Raw genomic sequence first — 22,858 nt, forward strand, 5'->3', positions numbered from 1 at the left:
AATTGCAGTGGACCCAGAACACTCTATGGCATGAACAACCTCAGGTCTGAGCCACACTAGCAGAGGACCGATCCAGCGATTTCATCCCAGCCAGGGTTTTATGAACTCAAAGGAGTGACACCTCCCTAAAAGTTTATGGCCTTGCTCTTCCGCTACAGCTGCTGTGATGTCTGACGAAACTCTTAGATATTTCAACCAAAAAAGAAGCACAGGGGCGAGAGAGGTAGCTTGCTGGTTAGTGTTTGCTGCTTTTGAGGACCAGAGTCGTTCTCAGCGCCCTCATACAGAGCTCGCAAGCCCCTGTAACTAAAACACAATGGGGTCTGCTGCCCTCTTCTGCCTCTGTAGGCACCTACACACAGAAAAAAAGAACACTAGGTAGCAAAAACAAAATCACAGGGCTGGGGATATCTGTGAGAGCACTTCCGCCTCGCTCGAGAGCCCTGATTCAATCCCTGGCACTGTGTAACAAACACTACGTTCCACTTGTTCTTTACATTGGCCTGAGTTTGATCCCTGGAACCCACAAGGTATGAAGAAAGTAATGACCCCCTAAAGTTGTCCCCCGAAATCCACATACCCACTATGGAGGGTGAGGGACAAATATAAACAAATAAAACTAAAAATAAATATATAGTCGGGCAGAGGCAGGCGGATCTCTGTGAGTTCGAGGCCAGCCTAGTCTACAAGAGCTAGTTCCAGGACAGGCACCAAAGCTACAGAGAAACCCTGTCTTGAAAAACAAACAAAAAGAAAGAAAGGAAGGAAGGAAGGAAGGAAGGAAGGAAGGAAGGAAGGAAGGGAGAGAAAATCTCCCGATGGATGTTTAAACTATGTCCTTGCCCCTTAATCCCATTGTTTAGACTGACAAGAGGCAAATGGGAATGATGTGTGGAGACTTGCTGACTCTGCCCAGGATGCTGGCAGTGAAGACACTTGAAAAGTTAAGACTTCAAAGAGTTCTAGAAAAGGGGAGAGACAGGCGGTGGTGGCGCACGCCTTTAATCCCAGCACTTGGGAGGCAGAGGCAGGCGGATTTCTGTGAGTTGGAGGCCAGCCTGGTCTACAGAGTGAGTTCCAGAACAGGCTCCAAAGCTACAGAGAAACCCTATCTCAAAAGGGGGGGGGGGGAGGAGGAGACAGGGTTGTCTTACATTGATTATCCATCTGTCTATAGAAGATGCTAGGTCTCCCATAGGAGCTCACTCAGACCTATGAGAGACAGTTCCCCTGTGTCCAGTGCCTTCTACTGGTTAAATTTGATTTTAGTATTTGAGACAGGGTCTTGTGTAGCCCAGGCCATCCTCAAATTTGCTATGTAGCTAAGGATGATCCTCTTGCCTCTACCATAAATGCTGAAATTATGTATACACCATCCCATCCAGTTTGTGGGGTTCTGGGAGTCAAATCCTGGGTTTTATAAGTGCCAGACAAATAACTCTACCAACCGGGGTATACCACCAGCCTTCTCGATGGCTTCTTGCCTCAGGCTCTTTGCCTCCCAGCCTGTAGCCCTTCCTTGGTTGCAGAAGTGTGCTTGGCTAGCATGCACACAGATGGAAACGTTACAGAGGCCAGTTCCCTGGAGCAACACAAACACACGGGCTTCAGGGGAATGGTGGGGTAGTCCAGCAATAGGACATATGCTTAGCACCACCCAGCAAAACCCCAGTAAACCAAACTGGACACAGGAGTGGGTGGATACATCCTCTGGCTTCCTCTCCTTCTAGAGGACAATTCTCTGGGAGTCCTCAATAGTCTCTCAGGAGGTACTGTACAGGATGGACCCCCCCCCCCGAAGTTGTGTAAAGAGATAAGCCTTCAGGAACACACACTGGTGTCTCCATTCTGTTCCCTGTTTCACGTCCCTATTCACTCGCAATGCTTTCTCCAGTCATCTCCCAAATAAATCACCAGTACCTGAGGGAATCCGAACGAAGGCACAACCCTGGAGGCCACTCAAGCAAGTAGAAACCCAAGCAAATAGAAAACTTGCCTTGCAAAGACCGCTCAGAACCGTCTCTCCTTCCCTGTTCATCTTAGGAAGGCAGCAGAATGTGGCAGTCACTGGCATGGTAGAGGCATGGGAGACTGAAGGAGACAAAAAGAATACCAGGGTATGTATGTGTGTGTGTATATATATTTGTTTATTTATTTTCACTTTATACACATTGATGTTTTGTCTGCATAATGTCTGTGTGAGGGTGTCAGGCTCCCTGGAACTGGAATTACAGACAGTTGTGAGCTGCCATCGGAGTGCTCAGAACCCGGGTACCCTGGAAGAAGACCCAGTACTCTTAACCGCCATCTCTCCAGCCCCCCAACACTCAGCCTCTCTCTGAACTTTGACTTCATCATCATTGTATATTCCCAATCAAATTATAATCAAAGTGGGAGACTTAGCTCGTGGTTCCGAGAGCTCCTTGCTCTTCCAGAGGACTCAAGTTCGGTTCCCAGCACATACATGGTGGCTCACTACCATCCCTTCCAGAGAATCTGATACCTTCGGATGCACGTGTGAACATGCAGGCAAAACGCTCATACATAGGTAAAATAAAATAAATATCTGAAAGAAAATTATAATTGCAAAAAAATTATTGAAATAACAAGTAAAATCTGCACTGTCTACTATATTTATCTTTGGCTCATGGAGCCAGACCAGGTGGTGAGACTGCTCAGGAAAAAACAAACAAACAAACAAACAAAAAACAGACCCTCAGGCCAACGGAGGAAGTTTTCACCTTAGTCTTCCTCTCTCTGACCCAGATAGTTATTGTGAAGATCTAAAGGAGAAATGACTTGAAATTATTAAAACCATGCACTTCAAAAAGTACTGTTTTCATTGCCTCTATGATGCAGTCTCAGTTAAACCATGCAGCTATGAAGTTCGTCACTAAGTGCCCCCTCCTTGATCGCTTTATTTAGGCCGTTTGCCACTGAATTCGTAATGATTTGTCTTGGCTGTGAGTGAAAGAAAACCCCAGATAGCAGTTGCTTAACAAAATAGGCAAATTGAACAACAGCAATTTGCTTCTGAAAACCGTTAGGGACCAGCCCTTCCAGTGACATCACATTCCAGCTGTAAGGATGTAAGGAAGGGACAAACAACAACAAAAGCAAAGGGTTGGGAGCCACAGGGATTGTGCATCCGTCCATCCAGGTGATTCCAATTTAGTCCACTGACCGTGCTTGCCCCACAAGGGAAGCCAGGAGTCATGTCCGTTCTGGGTGGCTATGTGCCATTAAAATTTTTATTACTAGGAAAGATGAGAAAAGCAAACATTGCTGGGAACTGGGAATTTGCTCTATAACAGGTTCCCGAAATGTTCTGGACTTGCTGCAGTTCCAAGAATCAACCAAGATGTTAACTGAGAAATAAACAAACAAACAAAAACTTCAATAGGCACAGTTTTGTATATATTTAAAACAATTTTTTTTCAGTGCTAGGGCTCAAAGGCAGGCTCTTGTATATTACTAGGCAAGCATTCTATCTCCCAACCATATTCTTAGCTCTTTAAAGAACAATTAGGGCTGCACCCATGTAGAAAGCCACGCATGGTAGTGCATGCTCATAACCCCAGTGCTTTCAGTACAATGAAGATAGCAGACCATATGGACCAGTCAGGAATTCAGGGGCACCTCCTTCTGCCTCCCAAGTGCTGGAATAAAAGTGTGCACCAACAACACCCGGCACAAAATAAATAATCTTAAAAATAACTCAAACAACTCAAGAGAACAACGGCGAAAAGAAACAAGACAGAAGAACAGTAAAATGGCTTACCAGGCCAATGTGCTTGCTGCCAAGCCTGACAACCCTAGGACACATACAGCAGGAAGACGGGATTGTTTCCCATGGGCTGGCCTCTGACTTCCACATGCATGTTATGGCATGTATGCACCCCCACACATACACACTCCTACAAATAAAAAATAATAATAATTAAAAAAATGTGAGTGGTAATGGCCCTTGTCTTTAAACCCAGCACTCAGGAGGCAGAGGCAGGCAGATCTCTGAGTTAGAGGCCAGCCTGATCTACAGAATGAGTTCCAGGACAGCCAGGACTACACAGAGAAACCCTGTCTTGGAACAACAAAACAGAACAAACAAAGATAGAGAGCCATAGAGGAAGACACTTGACATTAACCTTTGTGTCCATAGGTGCATGAATGAGTGAGCACACCTCTGCACACACATGCCCACAAACACACCACAGACAGATACATACACCACACAAGATTATTGTCAGGCTTTCAGAGTTCACAGGCTGCCGGATGAATGGAAACAGGTAGAACTGTGCATGGTGCTAGGTAAGCATTGCTATGACTGAATAAAAGAGAACTATAGAAAGCACCAGTTTCATTCTACAGGAAGCCTCCAGAATCAGCTTCTCCTGGATTAAATCAGGACATCTAATCTCTAGACTCTTTTGAGACAGAATCTCACTAAGTAGTTCTGAGCAGCCTGGAATTAATGCATCACGTAGACCAGACTGGCTTCAAACTCAAAGAAATCCTATTGTCTCTGCTTCCCACATGCTGAGGTTAAAGGCACACATCAAGCCAGATGATATTTAATTTTAATTTTTTCTTTCTTTTTTTGAGATAGGGTTTCTCTGTAGCTTTAGAGCCTGTCCTGAAGCTAGCTAGCTCTTGTAGACCAGGCTGGCCTTGAACTCACAGAGATCTGCCTGCCTCTGCCTCCTGAGTGCTGGGATTAAAGGCATGCACCACCACCTCCCGGTTTTAATTTTTTTTTAAAACAACAACCACCACCACCACCTACTCCAGGGTCTCAGGTAGACTAGCTGGCCTTGAAATCACCATTTAGCTGGACTTGACTTTGAAATTCTGTGATGTGGGATTCCCCTCTGTGTGCTGTGAATACCATTGGTTAATAAAGAAGCTGTTTTGGTCCTGTGATAGAGCAGAACTAGGTGAGGAAAACTAAACTGAATGCTGGAAGAAAGAAGGCAGAGTCGGGGAGAAGCTATGTAGCCCCACCAGAGATAGATGCCAGAACTTTACACAGTAAGTCACAGCTTCGTGGCAATACACAGATTAATGGAGATGGGTTAATTTAAGATAAGAGTAAGCCAGAAATATGCTTAAGCTATTGGCCAAACAGCATTGCAAATAATATAGTTTCTGTGTGTTTATCGCGGGGCCGAAACCTCCTACTACACTCCTGCAACCTGGAATTACATGTATGCTCCATGTCCAGTTTATCCAAGACTGGGATTGAACCCAGGGGTTTGTGTATGTCGGACAATGGAGCTACTTCTTCAGCCCCCGTGTCAGACATTTGTGCCCATGAGTTTATAATGGGCATACTGTGTTGAAAGAGACAGGGACCACTTAAAGGGCCCAAAAGGATAAACGCAGGGCCCTTACCTTGAGACCCACAGAAAGCACAGTTTCGATAGCTTTGTGATATAATGGTAGATTAAGTCACAAGACTGGAACGTTTACTGACAACGGAGCCTATATGACTAAACCGAGTAAAAACCAGTGTGGCTCAAGGCAGTCACATCATCATCACCCCATAAAGGCAGGGAAAACTAATAACCAGAAAATTTTTGTGCCATGAGATGCCCTTGGAAGGGCCCAGAACCAGCTTCAATATCAACCCGTCAAAGCTAAATCACATTTGTTCTTTCTTGACCTGAAAATTCCTAATTTTGGAGGTCCCACAGCTGGGCAACACAATATTGACGACTTCCCACTGACCTGCAGGAGATAAGACTCTGATGTAGGTTTTCCTAACAGTTGCCTAGGTTACTTCTCAGAACCTGAAGGAGCCCTTTACTAAACACTGGCTTTTCACTGTAACCTACAGATTCTATCTGATGGATGGCTAAGTGACATAAAAGGCTTGGCATCTGTCTTTATATCGTGTCTGTTCCCTTTGGTCCTTAACCCTGGGGTCAAATTCTTCGGAGCTTTACACATAGACACGGTGGTCATTAAAATGTTGCACCCAAGGGCTGTGGGGGATGACTCAGCTGGTGAAGTATCTGCCCTATAAACCTGAGGACCTAAGTTTAGATCCCCAGAACCCACATGTGTGTGTGGGGGGGGGCACTGGTTATGAGCACCGACTGTTCTTCCAGAGGTCCTGAGTTTAATTCCCAGCAACCACATGGTAGCTCACAACCATCTCTAATGAGATCTGATGCTCTCTTCTGGCCTGCAGGTGTACATGAAGACAGAGTACGCACATGTTAAAAATAAACTAAAACAAACAAACAAAAAACCCTGTATGTGTGTGTGGAAGCATATGCCTGTAATTCCAGCATTGCTGGGTAGACCCCTGAAACCAGGGATTCTAGCCCATCTCAAAAAAACATAGAGGAAAGGCGGTTGATATCAGCCTTGGGTCTCCACATCCGTGTTCACACACGTGCATGCAACCTGTACACACACATGCACACACCTACACTAACAACTACATACACACACACATACACACACAATGCATGCACACTCACGTGTTTTGTCAAAGACTCGAATACAGTTTTTGTTGGAGCCCAGGCTGACTGGAATAACTCAGGGTGATGCTTCTGCTCAGCTTCGCCTGAGCTGGTAATGACAGGCATATTCATCATGCCCAGCATACTGCAATTCTAACTTGACCCTTGTCCACTGGTGCTGGTGTGAGTGCCTGACTCTGTGCGTGCTTTCTTGGCGGCTCATGCAAACGACAGTCCCTTAGCCTCATCAAGGCTCCAGCAAACCATAGGCCAGGATGTTTATGGAAGACGACGACATCAACAACAGGAGACACACACAACAGTTCCTGAGTTGAGTCATGGCTCTTAGCCTATAAACCTCCAGGCTGGAATGATTGCACACAAGAAAACCTTAAACCAGGCCTTATGGCACACACCTGTTCTCCCAGCTTCTGTGAGGCTGGGGCAGTGGATTGAAGTGAATTAGAGGCTAACCTGAGCTACATCTAAATAGACTTGTCCCTAAATATAAACAAACAATAAATAGGATAAATAGAGAGAAGGAAAACTTGGTGCCATGACCACCAGACGATTACCAGACTACTTGGAAAAACCGGCAAGCGTCTGCCATTTCCTTGGTCCTGTGAACAGCAGCCGGCCTCTCTATCTCTGCTATCCTTTTAGTTAGCGCCCAAGTTGGCCAGTTTGAGCTTAAGTCCCGGTAAAAGAGCCTTGCCTGTCTTGGTTGTAATGAGTGGCTATTTATGCCACAAATTCCTGCTGTCAGGTAACAAGGCCCACCCCTGGCTCCAGGAAGAACTAACTCCAGGGGAGGGAATGTGGAGGTAGGGCCTTTATTGGGGCTCTCCAAGGGGTAAGGCAAGGCAGGGCAGGGCAACCAGCTTTGAGTCAGAGTATTTGAGGGATAGCACAGGCATTGGGTTGTAGAAGTGATAACTGGGTACCTGGCCCTTGGATGACTTAGGGCAAATGGAACACTGGCTTGGTGTGAGAGTTGTGCTGTAGAATATTATTTTAAGATGTGCTACATTTGTTTTTGCTGTGGAACGTTTGTTTAAAGATGCAGAGATGCGTTGTATTCATTTATGTTACATTTGGTTAACTCTGTGAAGCTGTGTTTCTTTGCCTGCCTACAACACCTGGTTGGTCTAATAAAGAGCTGTATGGTCACTAACAAGGCAGGAGAAAGGATAGGCAGGGCTGGCAGGCAGAGAGAATAAATAGGAGGAGAGACAAAGGAAGGAACGAGAAAAGAATGGGTCAGCCACCAGCCACACAGCCAGACATGGAATAAGAAGGAAAGAAAAGATATACAGAAATAGAGAAAGGTAAAAGCCCAAAGACAAAAGGTAGACGGGCTATGTTAAGAAAAACTGGCTAGAAACAAGTCAAGCTAAGGCTGGACATTCATAAGGAAGAATAAAACTCCCTGTGATTTATTTGGGAGCTGGGTAATGGGCCCTCATAGAACAAAGGACCAAAAGAATAAAATGAAAACAACCAGCTACAAATGTGATAAGGGGCAGGTGTGGCTGCAGTTTCAGGACTTGCAGGTTGACATGAAAAAGGCTCACAGGCTAATCCCTAATCGTGTGTGTGTGTGTGTAGTATTATGGATGTGTACATGCACACGTGTGTTATTGGAGTGTGGGTGTGTGAGTGTGCAAGGGCATATAGAGGGCAGAGGTTAACACTCGGTACCTTCTACAGTCTCTTTTGTGATTTTTTGAGGTTGGTGTCTTTGGCTGAGCCCTGGACTCCCTGTTTCAGCTGGTCTGGCTGGCCGATGGATTCTAGGGATCTGCCTGTCACTGCCACTCTGCCCAGCTCTTTACATGGGCACTGGGGTTCTAAACACAGCACCTCACGCTTTTACAGCAGATGGTCCTTAATGACTGAGACATCTCCCTAGTGCTGCAGTTCCTAATTGATTTTTATTTCATTTATTTACTTATTTGTGAGTGTGCATGTGCGTGTATGTGAGTGTGCGTGTGTAAATGCCAAGTAGCACAAGAAAAGGCCAAAGGACAGCCTGTGTGAATTGGTTCTCTCCCTTCAACCACATGGTTTCCTCGGCTCAAACTCGGGATGGCAGGCTTCTCAGAAAGCTTATCTGAGGTTACAGGTGGACCCCTGTAATTTCTTGTTCTTTAGAACTTCACTACTCCAGAAGAGAAGCTTAATTGCTCATCTAGAAAGTTTAATTCCCATATCATATCAACACATCAGAAGATAATGGAATAAAAACATGGTTAATGACAGGCGGTGGTGGCGCATATCTTCAATCTCAGCACGTGAGAGGCAGAGGCTGTTGGATCTCTGAGAGTTTGAGGCCAGCCTGGTCTACAAAGCAACTTCCGGGATAGCCAACGCCACATAGAGAGACCCTGTCTCAAAAACAAACAAACAAACAAACAAACAGAAGCAAAAACTTAAGACACACACACACACAACCAATATGGCTAACATGGAATTAGCAACAAAGACATCCTGAGAACAGTGCTTCGCCATGGACCAGCCCAGCTGGACTGCCAGTTCCACCTGCATGGTGATCTCCTAGTGTTTCTACAGGCAGGAGACAGCAAAGTGTCCTTAAGAGGACAGGCTTTGGAACTGGGCCTGAGCTTGCAGATACATGGTCTTGGGAAGCATCCAGGCCATATCTAAGATTTAGCGTCTTCACCCACAGCCTGGGCAGAGAATGTATGACTACTTAGAATCTAGTTGAGAGAGAGCTGTAGAAAAAAAGAAGAAGAATCTAGATGAGAGTGTGGTGGGGAAGCTGTGGTCTTGTGAGTCAGCACAAATCTGTTCGGGGTTGCTTGGATCTCTTCAAGATTTTCTAGAAAGTTAGGCCTCAAACCTTAGATTTGCCTTACGTAATCTACAGATACTTGATTCTATCCCAGCTGAACAACTAGACTTTATGTATGTATGTATGTATGTATGTATGTATGTATGTATGTATTATATATACCATGTTCTGTCTGCATGTATGCCTGCATGCCAGAAGAGGACACCAGATCTCATTACAGATGGTTGTGAGCCACCATGTGGGTACTAGGAATTGAACTCAGGACCTTGGGAAGAGCAGCCGTCTCTCTAACCCCTGAGCAACTAGATTTTAATGACTGGTCACTCAGGTGATATTCACTCACATGTGTTTAAAGCGCCTTACCCATTGAATGAGATTTGTTATTCTTCCTAACTTAGTCATCATGAAAGGGGTGGGTCACAGCCAATAAAGGTGCTTGCTGCAAAGCCTGAAGATTTGAGTCTGAGCCTTGAGACCCACCTGGAGGAAAGAGAGAACTGATTTTCTCAGTTTGTCCTCTAAACTCCATGTGCATGCTGGGGATGTATGGGATTATGCTAGGCTGGTCGCACACTCTGTCTTCAGTCCTAGAAGCCCAGAAGCAATTTCTAAACCTCCAGCGCTGTGAATTCCAGCTGTGCACTCATGGTGCTGAAATGACGGCTTCGGATTCCGTCTTACTTTGTCCTCTATCAAAGGCCTTCAACTGATAAATTATTCGAAGACCGATGCTTGAATTTCTTCACGAAATAAGGAGAAATCTCTAAGAACTCACTGTGCATAAAAATCGGCTGTTTTTTTTTTTTTAATCCTTTGTTTCTGTCAGGAAATACTGACAGATTTTATAAAAACATATCATTGTTATACTTTTAATCCCAGCACTCAGGAAACATAAGATAGGTGGTTTCAGATATTTGCTGAGGTCAGCCTGGTCCACACAGCAAGTTCCAGGCCAGCCAGGGCTACATAGTAGTGAGACTTTGTCTCAAACAAACAAACATAAACAGCGAAGAAATAAATCAAAGATAAACAAAAAGCAACAAAACCCTGACTTAGTCAAATGAAAATCTGGCCAGATGGAGTGTACACATCTCTAATGTCAGTATCTGGGGAGCTAAAGCCAGAGGATTGCTGTGAGGATGAGGGTAGTGTGGGCTCCATGCTGAGTTCCTTCCTACCAACAAGAGATCATGAAGTCATATCTCAAAACAAAAGACAAAGAAAATGAAGCCAAACAGCAATCCCCCAACAACAACAATAAAAAACCCATGAGAGAAAAAGAGAGAGAGGAGAGAGGGAATTCTGCTTCCCTCTGTAGTTTCATGCTTCTATTTTGTTTCTACTTCTGTCTATCAGACTCAGAGGAGGACCAAGAATTTAAGCAGAAGCAAGACAGAAAGCCACACAGTAAAATCTCCTACTATATAAAAGTAAAGGCCTCCCAAAAGACTGTCTAGTTTTTGCGCCAAGAATCCTTCGTTTTGTGGAAGAGTGCACTTCTAATCCAATGCTTGGTTGTATTGTCTTTAGCTCCTGGCGGAGGCTCAAAGTAATGATTCTCTAGGGCTGGAACGTTCTTGCCATCCTAGAGAACACAACTGTGTCTAAAGTTCCCATCCTTTCGTTCTTGTATTCATAAATGCTCCTCCAGAGGCAGGAATGTTCCGAGTTCCCTGCGCACAACTCACCTTTGGCCTGGTTCTGGGGACGTTCACTTCTGAAGCAATGCTTTGGTCTGGATGATGTCTACAAAGGGCTACAAAATGTGGCTTCATCTTTTTTCTGAACCACAGCAGAGAGCACGGACTGTGACCTTTTTGAGAACAATGACTAGAAAGAACAAGAATCCCGACTGTCAGGAGAGGCATGGAAACTTCCATCCAGTGATTGCTATGGAGACAGACACTGGGAACTGTGGTTGCCATGGATGGGCTTTGTCTGTATTCTCTGTTCACTTTCTGAAATTTAAACCCAAGTACAGGGACTGTGACCTAGTACATGTGCCTCTGATGTGCAACTATGTTTTCCCTTTCCAAAAAAATCCTTCTCAATCTTAGATTGATACTAAGTCCTCATAGGCCAGTTTAGTGATAACTATCAAATACTTATAACTACAAATAGCAAATCAAATATATTTATTGAAACTACAAGCATTCTTATTTGTTAAGTGTATTTGTAGGACTTTATCTTATAGGCACATATATGTTTATGCAGAACAATAATGTCCTAGTCTTCTTTTCTGGTTTTTCAAGACAGGATTTCTCTAGCTGTCCTGGAACTTGCTTTGTAGACCAGGCTGGCCTCAAACTCACAGATCTCTGCCTGTCTCTGCCTCCTGAGTCTTGGGATTAAAGACTTGGGCCACCACTGCCTGCTCTAGTTGGCTCTCTATTGCTGTGATGAAGACCATGCCCAAAGTAACTCAGTGAAGGAAAGGGTTTTTTTTTTTTTTTTCTGGCTTACCTGCCTTGGTCATAGTCCATCATTTAAGGAAACTGAGGCAGAGCAACTCCAGGAGTTAATTAAGGCACTTTTTAAAAAAAGGCTTTGTGGATTGGAGCGATAGTTCAGTTGTTAAGAGCACTGGCTGCTCTTCTAGAGGACCTGCATTCAATTCCCAGCACCCACATGGCTGCTAACATGCAGACAAAGCACCAATGCGTTAAAAAAAAAAGTCCTCTGTATGTTCCAAGGATTGTCTGATTTGAGAGGCTTGGGTTTGAGACCCTGAAGTTTGTGCTTTTAGTTAGTTTTCCTTCATTAGAAATTTAGGGAGGCATTGATTTGGAGCTGGCAGTAAGAACCATTGAGAAAGCAGCACCCACTTTAGGTGTCTCTGATACAAGGAGGTGGATTCGAAGTAGAAATCAAACACCCCGTCTGTCTGTTACCAGGGTCTAGGAACCACTGGGCCACTATAACAGGCAGATCCCAAGACATCTTAAACGTCAGTCAGCAGTAGAGAACATGGAGACTGCCATGCCCTCATCAAGCAGAATAAAGACACATCAACGACACGAGGAAGATCGGTCGTATACTATTGCAGAATATTCCTTTACACTGTGTGGAGATGTGTCATTGTGACTGGCTTAATAAAGAGCTGAGTGGCCAATAGTTAGACAGGAAGAGGTTAGGTGGGACAGAGAGAACTCAGAGACGAAGAAAGATGGGGTTGCCAGCAGGATGCAGAGGAAGCAGGGCCTAGAGGAGGAGAGGGAGGTAAAAGCCACAAGCCATGTGGGCAGCATGTGAGTTAATAGAAATGAGCTAATTTAAGTTATAAGAGTGAGTTAGAAGCAAGCCCAAACTGAGGCTAAACTTTGATAATAATTAAGAAATCTCCGTGTCATCATTTGGGAGGTGGTGGGACAGAGAAAGACTTGCTACAGTGCACAAGTGCCCGTGTGGATCCTGCCCTCATTTCTCCTGGGTAGAGACAATACCAATTCTTATCAATTAATTTATTATCATTTTTGGTATTTTTTCCAGACAGGGTTTTACTGTGTAACCCTGGCTGTCCTGAAACTTGCCTTGTAGACCAGGCTGGTCTTGAACTCATAGATTCTTCTGCCTGTGCCTCCTGAGTGCTGGGATTAAATGTGTGCACCACCACCACCATGCTGACAATGCTAATTTTTAAAGCACTTGTTCCTTACCCCATTATCTTAATTTCAGTTACTTCCCTCCTAGGGATGAATAATGTTTAGTTTTTTACTTGGGGCTTTTAAAAATATTTATTTCTGTGTCTGTCTGTCCATGTGTGCACTATGTGCAAAGGTTCACAAAGAGGTCAGGAGGTGGCACTGGATCCCCTGAAGCTGGAATTGAAGGCAACTGTGAGTCATCTGGTATAAGTCTTGAGAACTTAACTCAGGTTTCCCGGATGAGCAGCAACTGCCCTTAATGGCTGAGCCATCTCTCCTGCTCCATTTTGAGAACTTTATACAGGCAGAATCATACCAGGTCAAGTCTCCTTTGCTCAATATCCCACTTGAGATTATCCCATGGTATATAATTCCCTTTAAGATGAGAACTGTTAGGAAGCAGATTCTTGCCTGTATGCCAAGACCCCACCCTACGCACAGTACATACAGTCTGCTATTCCCCTCAAACCAGCTCCCAGTACCTCGAGCTCGGCAGTGAACACTTCCTTCCCTATTAGTGTTTAGTGGTCCTGCTTGGGAACTGTATATAGATAGGTCACACCAAGTCAAGCCTCCTTCGCTCAGCACTGCCTCACCACTATCCCTGCAGCGCCTGTGCCTGGTGTCTCATTCTTCTTTATGAATTCATGGCAGCCTCCTCACGAATTCTCCTGCTGCTAGGCATGGAGGATGTTCCAGATTTTGCCTGTTACAAGCCATGGTTCAGCGGTTCCTGCGCTCCTGCAATACATGAGGCAAGAAGGCCACTTTCTACTCCCAACCCACCTCCCCACCCCTGCCCCCATATTCCATCCCTCTGAAATACCTAGCGTGGGAGTGGGTTTCCAACAAGGCCGCTACTGATTATTTCCTAATCGGCATTTCCCAACATTCCCACCAGTGGGTTTCTCATAACCTTACAAAACGCTTGGGATTTTCTGTTTTGTTTTGCAAATAGCCACCCTGATAGATGTGGCTGAAGTTTTACTTTCATGATGAAACTTTATTTTCCAGTGTTACCCAAGAAAACAAATGAGACCTTCCTGTACTTGGCTAAAGCGAGTATTTTCTCATCTCTGGGGAAGCTGGCCAGGGTTCTCGTTAGAGCTGGGTTACATGTTCCTCTCAGTTCTAGTCAACGAAACTTCTGGCATCTCTTAAGCTGTTTTGGGAATGTGATGTATATAAAATTGCATAGGAAATAGGGAAAAGAAAACGTTGGGAGCTAACTCAGAAGGGGGCTCAACATGTTTCAGAAGCACTGTGTGATCTCCCTCGCCCAGCTTGGTCAGCAAGCCAAGTTTCTCTCTGAGTTTCTGGATTTTTCCACTGTTCTTCCTTCCTTTCTTTTTCTTTTCCCCCTCCCAATCCTTGTGCACAAATTAGAAATGAGCTCCTGCTCTTTGCTCCGAACTGTCTATTTCTATTGTAAACTGTACCATCTATAATTTCCAGGTAACTGATATTCTCCAAACACTTACTTTTATAACAGGCTCAACGGTTAAACGCCAACTGCCATGCTTCCCAAGACTAAAAAGATTAAATTTGCAACTTTGGAGGGCATTCCCTCCACATATGCAAATCCCAGTGAAGACCCGACTGAAATACTCCCACTGCACAGCCTGTGTCTTCCGGCTGGTCCCCCCCCCCTCCTCCGCTTACCCGAGGGTGGGTAGGTAGGGGGTTGGGTAGAACGGGGTTGGGGGAGTAGGATGGGACACAGACCCAAAGAATTCTTCCTGACTCTAGGATGGTGAACCAGGGAGTGTGGCTTACTTCAGGGACCCAAAGCAGCACGGCCTGGAAAGCCTTGCCTCACTGTGCACGAAGAAGTCCTCATAGCTAGATAGAGAGCTGGAGCTCCTCCCTCAGTTAGCGTTTCTCTATGTACCTTAGCACACGGCTTCTCAACCTTCCTAATGCAATTCTTCCCTTAATACAATTCCTCGTGTTGTGATGATCCCCCACTATAAAATTATCTCATTGCTACTTTATAACCATGATTTTGCTATTGTTATGAATATTCATGCAAAATCTGTGTTTTCTGATGGTCTGAGGTGACCCCAGTGGAAGGGTTGTTCGCGACCCACAGGCTGAGAAAGGCTCCTCTAGCACCTACCCAGACCACACAGGTTGGGGCAGACTGAGCTACAGCTGGGAGGGAGCAGCAGGAGGGGTGCTGAATCTCACTGGGGAGTGGTTAGTGACCTCCCCACTTCCTATGAGGAAGTACCACCATGTTCACTTGTAAGAGTCTCCGCTGCTTCTGATGAAGTTGGTTAATGGCTGCTGTGCTTAGCAGAGAGGACACAGGACACCCCAAATCTCCATCTCTTACATCCGGACACCATTTGGTGGACAGCGAAGTAATTTTGGAACAAAACTGAGGAAAAGGCACCTTATAAAACGGCAGGTGTAAGAAGCAGGCAATGAGACCAAAAAGTGAGAGCTGGGTTACCCTTCATTAGCGCTGAAACAAAGAGGTTGAGTCTCAGCCCTTCGGCCTCCTTATGGCCTCAGACAGAGTAAACTTGTCAGCTTGTGTGCTGCCGAGGATGGCAATTCTACTGCTCCATAACCTCGCTCTCGAACACCCGGTTTCTGGCAATTAAATTCAGGTCCTCATGTTTCCCTTACTTCCCTTCATGATGGACCATAACAGGGAGGGACCCTAACGGGGAGGGACCATAAAGGGGAGGGACCATAAAGAGAGGAACCATAATGGGGAAGGACCATAAAGGGGAGGGACCATAACGGGGAGGGACCATAAAAGGAAGGGACCATAACGGGGAGGGACCATAAAGGGGAGGGACCATAACAGGGAGGGATCATAAGATTCCTATTTATTTTATTAAAATAAACTCTCTCCTCTTCAAGTTACTTTTGGTCATGGTGTTCTATCACAGCTGTAGAAAACAGACATCTTCTGGTTACAGAAATCAGTTGTGTGGGATTCTAAGGAAACGAGGAAGGAATCCTCGTCTGTGGGTGGTTTCCTAGGAACGGGAGGCACGGCATGCCGTGCAGTACCACCTGGGGTCCACGGGAGACCTGGTGGGGAGTGATTTTCACAGGAAGGACAGGTGAGGTGGGAGGCAGGTTTGATTGACCTCACAAGGATGCTGCCACTAGTCACCTGGAACTTGGAATGAGCTGAGAGGAACATGGTCCCCTGGAGTGTAATCTGGGATGGGATCTACATTGGAAAGGTGCTACTTCCAAGAATGGGCTAATCCTGGGGGTTGTAGGACCTGGCCATGATAAGCTTAATAGGAACAGACCACCCAAAGGAAGTTTTTAACTTTCAACCCTTATCACCTGCCAGAGTAGGACTCAGTCACGATAAGTTTAATGGAGGCCTGAGTCACAGTAGTTTACCCTGCCTCACAGTAATTGACCCTGAGGCAATACCTGGCTGCAGGAAGAATCACAAACTGAGATTACCCAGGCACCACCCAAGAACAGACCATCCAAAGGAAATTCCTAACGTTCCAACCCTTGTAGATAGGATCACCTGCCAGCACACATTCACCAGGACACCCCAGACAAATGTCAGCCAATCTGAGGTCCTGAACCTTAGAAACCCCTCACCCCCACCTTTACTACTATGAAAACCCCACTCTAACTGAGCTCGGGGCACTCTGATTATTCTAATACGTTGGACACACGGAGATGCAACCTTGTATAAAATAAACGCTCTTTGCTTTTACATACGGTACTTGGGCTCCTTGTTGGTTTTGGGGGGACTTCCCGGATCTGGGCATAACAGGTGTTAGTATTCAGGCATTTGTATTGGCCTGCCTTTGGGGTCCTGACAGGATCTCTCTCTCTCTCTTTCTCTCTCTCTCTCTCTCTCTCTCTCTCTCTCTCTCTCTCTCTTTCTCTCCCCCTCTCTCTCTCTCTCTCTCTCTCTCTCTCTCTCTCTCTCTCTCTCTCTCTCTCTCTCTCTCTCTCNCTCTCTCTCTCTCTCTCTCTCTCTCTCTCTCTCTCTCTCTCTCTCTCTCTCTCTCTCTCTCTCTCTCTCTCTCTCTCTCTCTCTCTCTTTCTTTGCCTGTCCCTTTGTCTCTCTGTCTCTTGCCTCTCTCTCCCTGCCTCTTTCTTCTTTTCTGCCTTTTCTGCTGCTCCTGTCTCCAGAGACCAGTCTCCCCTCCCCCCTTTGCCCATTCACTGTCCCCTAATAAAAAACCTCTCCACCCAAGCTCTGTGCTCTGTCTCATGGCGGGTGTCATTCTCTCACACACCGCTTTTTTTTTTTTTTTTTAATTACAGCACTGGCTATCCCTGGGAAAGGGCTCTTTCTGCAGTCGGTGAGAACCCAGAGGCCAGAACAACAAGGTCACAGAACACTTAATAACAACAACACAGCGTGGTTGGTTGTTGAGTAGGTGAATGAAATAAAGAAGTCAAAGGAGGAAGCGACTGCTCCGAGGTGTGGCGGAGGAGGGGAAGGTTTGTAGTAGATGTGAGGGAGAGCATAGCCAGAGGCTGGGGCACCTGGGAGGGTCCAGCGTGAACGGGACCAGCAAGCTGAGCCAGGTCCTGTGGGAAGAGGGGAGGGCCAGGAGGCCAAGAGACCAAAAAGAGTCAAAAAAGGCAAAAGGATCCCATAGGCAAAATAGCTAGGTTATAGGGGAAGAGCAGGTGGGGGAAGGGCAGCCCAGGCCTGTCCCCTGGGCTGGAGAAGTGTAAGGCAGGGTGCAGGGTATGCCTGCCATGAGGACCCTGGACAGGTAGGGATGAGGGATGCGGGGAGAAGCTGGTGGCCAGCATCACAGTTAGCCCGGGTTTGAGAACTAACATGCCAGCCTTGTAGTTGTTGGTAAAGGGGCACCAGAGATAGAAAGGTGGTGAAGGATGACATCATCTTTAGCTGTTTTCTGCCGAAATTGCGGTCAGTGAGCCAGCGGAGGCTGGAGCATCATGCTCACAGAATAGTTAATAAACAACAACAAAGCAATCACCGCGTGCGTTGAGTGGGGAGCAGCACCACAGACAACACCTCAGATGAAAAGACTGTGTGATTCCGGCGTCCCTAGGTCCCTTGGTCCAAACCTCGCTGGGGCTCAGGAACCACTTCAACTGTTGGCCTGGGTAAAGTTATTAGGTAAGCGGCTTCTCTCCCTCAGTTCCCCAAGGAGTCTGCTGGCCCTGCTCCCCGCCCCCACTGGCTCCTCTCTGCTCCCGTCACACTGAAAGGTTTAAGAAAACCTCTTGATAAAGCTCTCCGAGAGGTTAAGAAAATGACCTCGACAACAGGAAGGTGAAATCTTCTGTGGAGGCCCAGACAGCTCTCTGTCAGAGGAAACTTTGGCCGGGGAGGGAGGGGGGTGTTACGCGGGCGACGGGGACCAAGGATACCAAAACACCACAGCAAATGAATTTTTAAAATGAGGGTCGTGATTCCGCTTGTAAAATCTCACTGAATCTAATCACGAAAAAGAAAAAAAAAAAAAGACTCTGAAATAATAAACCAAGGTCTAAATTAGGAGCTCTGGCAAATGTAGTCATTTTTACCTAAGAGACTTTGTGTCCAAACATGTCATTTGAGATCCCAGGCAGACAAAGCAGAAGGCCCTTGGTAACAAGGCAGCCATTCAGCCCACAGCCCTGGGGCATTGGATTTCCTCTCTGGACCCAAAGCATTTTCAGCCACATTAGGCCCCAGCTTCAAACCTGGTGGGAAGCAAACTTAAGTGTCCCTTTGAGTGGGAAACAATGAGAATGCTGTTTTTTTTTTTTTTCACAAAAGAAGGAATTCTGCCACTCTTTGGATCGGCAGACCTGGAGTCTTAACCATTCAACGTGACTGCCGCTGGTGCGTCTGTGTCTAGATGTGGATTCTTAAAAGATGTTTGGGGGCTGGCAAAGCTTATCCCAAAGGAAGGAAATGTCCCAGTTTCCCTAATAAGCACAAGTTCTTTAACAGTCTAGGAAAAAATGTTTATCCTGTTCATATTTATCTTTGGATCCCCGAGGATGGAGAAGTGAGCGTGTGGATGAATGGATCCTATAATTAGATACGTGCCCGCAGCACTGATATTTTAGGATAATAGATGATTTTTAAAAGCGCCATTCACCATGGCCTCCCTTCATTCACGGCGGTCGTCCACTGAACACTGTGTGCGTGGCTGCTACACACCAGGAGAACCCGTGGAGAGAAGTAGAGATAGCAGGTGTGGGGGGGGGGGCTAGTCGTACCTGCTCACGGAGGAGAAGGCTTTCCAGAGCCGTGAAGATGGGAGGGGATGGAGACACGGATGCTAGAGAGATGGTCTGAGAGATGGCACAGCCAGGTCCAGCACTCAGGAGCCTGAGACAAAGGAAGTAAAAGGTTCAAGCCAGCCTAGGTTATGGAGCAAAGCTGTTTAAAATCAAAACATAAACAAAAAGCTGAACAAGGGGCTTGAGATACAGCTCACTTGGTAGCATGCTTACCTCACATGCATAAATTCTAGGTTCCAACCTATACCACAAGAACCTTGCAGTTAGCTGGGCGGTGGTGGTGCACACCTTTAATCCCAGCACTCGGGAGGCAGAGGCAGGCGGATCTCTGAGTTTGAGGCCAGCCTGGTCTAGAAGAGCTAGTTCCAGGACAGGAACCAAAAGCTACGGAGAAACCCTGTCTCGAAAAATCAAAAAAAAAAAAAAAAAAAAAAGAGGCACAGAAGAACGGAAGTTCAAGGTCATCCTTCAGGGGATGGGTAGTTGGTAGCCCGAGTTCTTCTTCCAGAAACTAAACAGGGCCTGGGGGATGGCTGGGAGACTGGGGGATGGCTCGGTGAGTAAAGGCGCAGGCCAAGCCGAGGACCTGAGTCTGGTCCCTGGGATCCACTCACTCCATAAGTTGTCTGACTTTCACACTTGGGGCGCATACGAGTCATGCATGCACACACAGATAAAGAAAAATGTGAAAATAAAACAAATGAGAAAACAAGGACGAGGGAGGGGAGTGGAATGTACTGTCATGCAAGAACCCTAGACGGGTGTAGACTCTGGGCGCTAAGACAGTGGTTCTCAACCCGTGGATCACAACCCCTGAGGTTCTCCAGTGACCCTTCCACTGGAGTGGCTTATCAGATATCCTGCATATCGGATATTTACATTGCAATCCATAACTGAGCAAAGTTACAGTTCTGAAGTAGCAATGAAAATAATTTTATGGTTGGGGAGGTGACCACAACATGAGGAGCTGGGATAAAGGGTCGCAGCGTTAGGAAGGTTGAGAACCTCTGCTCTACAGGATGAGGTTATGAAAGGGGAAATGTCGCCTTTTAATTTAATTATATTTATGTATTTTTATGTGTGCTCATGTAAGTGTATGGGCATGCACCTGTGTGGAACGTGTCAGGGAACAGCTCACAGGGACTGAAGTCAGGCTGAGCAGCAAGTGCGTTTACCCAGCGAACCATCTCATTGGCCCAGAAATAGCTTTTTTTAAAGACAAAGAATGATGTCCCTTCTCTGCCTCATCCCTTTCCCAGTGTGACTGCTAGGCTTATGTATGAGACATACCCAGGACTAGCGAGGACTAGCCCAGGACCTGTGTGTGGGAGGGGGAGACACCCAGCTCTGTCTGCTTCGTGGATGAGGTGCGCCCAGCTGGATCAGGGTTTGCCATGCCTGGAAGTCTCGATGAAGCTGCAGAGGCGGGGACCCTTGTACCCCATTCCCCATGCTCTTGTATAGATTCTCATACGCATGTAGCAGAAAAAAATTATTACACATGCCCTCACCCATCAGACTTCCTGTCCTAATCCAAGGGCTGGAAACCCCTGTTTATTCTATTAGGTAACAAAAACAGCTTACAGATATGGTTAAGATTACTAATCAATTAAATTAGATTTCATCAAAAGGAGGTTACCTGGGTGGGTCTAATCCAAACACAAGTAGGTTACAAGCAAAATTTTATTGACAGTTGGAGAAAGGGCAAGTCAGAGAGAAGGCTAGACATGCCCTTCCTAGCCTGAAGATGGAGGGGGTGCACAATGCCAGCAGAGCAGTCCTGGGTGACCCCTCTCTGACAGCTACGAGGTAGCAGGACGTCAGTCTTGTAGCTGCTCTGAACTACACGCTGCTGACAATTTGAATGGACTTGGGAGGACCCTTCTCTCCATGCTATAGGCTGGCCAGCGTCATTTGGTGTCACACTGTGAGACCCAGGACGCAGGCTCCAGTAGAGGCTGCGGGGACTTCTGACCTGTAGAACTGTGGGCTCCTATCAGGGGTTGTTTAAACAGCCAGCTGTGGGGGTATCACTATGTGGCCCCAGAAAACCAGACCAAGCTCTCAGCAGTCTCAGAGTGGCCTCTGAGTTAGATCTCACAGAAACTTAGCTTCCAGAATCTTCCCTTTGGGCTCACAATTGCCCATTCTTAGAGAAAAGTAATGAGAGAGGCCTGGGGGGAAATCACTGAAGAGTCTCTTCTGAGATGTTCTTAGAAGAGAGAGGAGGCGTGGGCTGCAGTGACGTGGAGGGAGCAGGGCTAACCTTGGTGGCTTCAATGATGACATTCCCCTCCACATTTAGGTGGCCCTGGCACCTCAGCGATGCCCTATGGAAGGATGGATGCGCATAAGAGAACATTTTTCCTCTCTTTATTTTTCATTAGAAAATAAAGGAGTAAATTTATTTAAAGTACAGATATGGGAATAACTGCCCTTAGTGGCTAAAAATTAATGTGCTTTTTTCCCTATTTATTATTTAGCACATTAGTAGACTGTATCTGTTGCTTTGAAAGGGCCGCTACTGCCCAGTTATCTAAAATTCTGTGATTGTGTGTGTGTGTGTGTGTGTGATTCCAACAGTGCTGTATAAAAGTCAGCTCACTCAAAAGGAATGTTTGGGAACCTCGGGGTGATGAAGCCATCAGGCAGCTGAGGCTGGCCCTGTCTAGAGGACAGATCAATTCCCTCTCTCTTATCCGGCAGCTTTTGCTCAGGACCGTCTTTACCACAAGCTCCCTGTGTCAGCAAGGGCGTCACACCTGTGGACTCCTCCCTTCGCCAGGGGCCAAGAGTGTGGGAGGGGTGTGGAGGTTGGCTACTGGCAGAGGGGAAAGCCAAGGGAATCATGTTCATTGAACTTCAGCCAAGAAGTTTGTGGGCAGTCGGGGGAGGTGGGGGGGGGTGGCTTTGAATACCACCAATTCACTCCTCCAAAGACATTGATTTTTGGATGTGAAAACATAGAAACAGCCATTGGCTCCCTCCACTCCCTGCCCCAGTCTGGCCTCAGTCTTGCCATCGTCCCTCCTCTGCCACCCAAGTGCTAAGATTACAGGCTGTGCCTTCACACTCTGCTCATCCGTTGGTTTCTGCTGGGTAGGATCGTGGCGCTCAGTTTGCTTTCATAGGAGTCTCCTTCAGATTCCTAAAATCCTAAAATCTGAGACTACTAAGATCTCAGACACCGGAAGGGGAAAAGGTTCAGAAAATACTGAAAATTGCACACATGGACCTCTTAGCTTCTACTTAATTGCATATATGCCTAGAAGTATCAAGGAATCTGTCTGTTTAGGGGGCTTGGGTATGGGTGGAAAACCGAGGACGAAGTGTTGACTGGCACGGTTGTGTTCTCCGATTTGCCCCCCAGAAGGGAGTCCTGTGATGACCTCAGCGCAGAATGGAGCTCCATCCTGTCTCAGGGTCCCCCTTCGGAGTCTGCTTGAAGGAAGTTGCATGGCTTGCCACAGCTTGCCGGTGACCACATCTGTCTGGCTTCACATTTGGCATTATTCCTTCATACTGAGTGCTGTAGCCTCCTTGCTCTGAACACATTTGGCCTCTTTGCGGCCTGTGCTCACTTTCTCTTTGTGATAGGACTCCTTGGCTAAAGCCGGGCTACAGTGGTGCACGCCTTTAATCCCAGCACTTGGGGGGGGGGGGGAGGCGGATCTCTGTGAGCTCAAAGCCAGCCTGGTCTACAGAGC

General features: G+C 46.5%; 1 long non-coding RNA gene and 1 pseudogene across 1 annotated transcript; one reads left to right on the forward strand and one right to left on the reverse strand.

The window, feature by feature from the left end:
- Positions 1-1,996: 1,996 nt before the first annotated feature.
- LOC126511002 (uncharacterized) lies at positions 1,997-11,342 on the reverse strand. Its single transcript, XR_007594577.1, has 3 exons — positions 10,974-11,342; positions 3,782-3,917; positions 1,997-2,091 (listed from the first exon to the last, which is right to left on the reverse strand). It is a non-coding gene; the product is annotated as an uncharacterized lncRNA (long non-coding RNA).
- Positions 11,343-19,699: 8,357 nt separating this feature from the next.
- LOC126511033 (protein Hikeshi-like) overlaps positions 19,700-22,858 on the forward strand; it is a 3,826-nt pseudogene continuing 667 nt past the window's right edge.

This window comes from Alexandromys fortis, unplaced genomic scaffold (assembly GCF_014885135.2).
Source record: "Alexandromys fortis isolate MF-2015 unplaced genomic scaffold, M_Fortis_MF-2015_v1.1 scaffold_94, whole genome shotgun sequence".
In the NCBI taxonomy this organism is placed as follows: domain Eukaryota; kingdom Metazoa; phylum Chordata; class Mammalia; order Rodentia; family Cricetidae; genus Alexandromys; species Alexandromys fortis.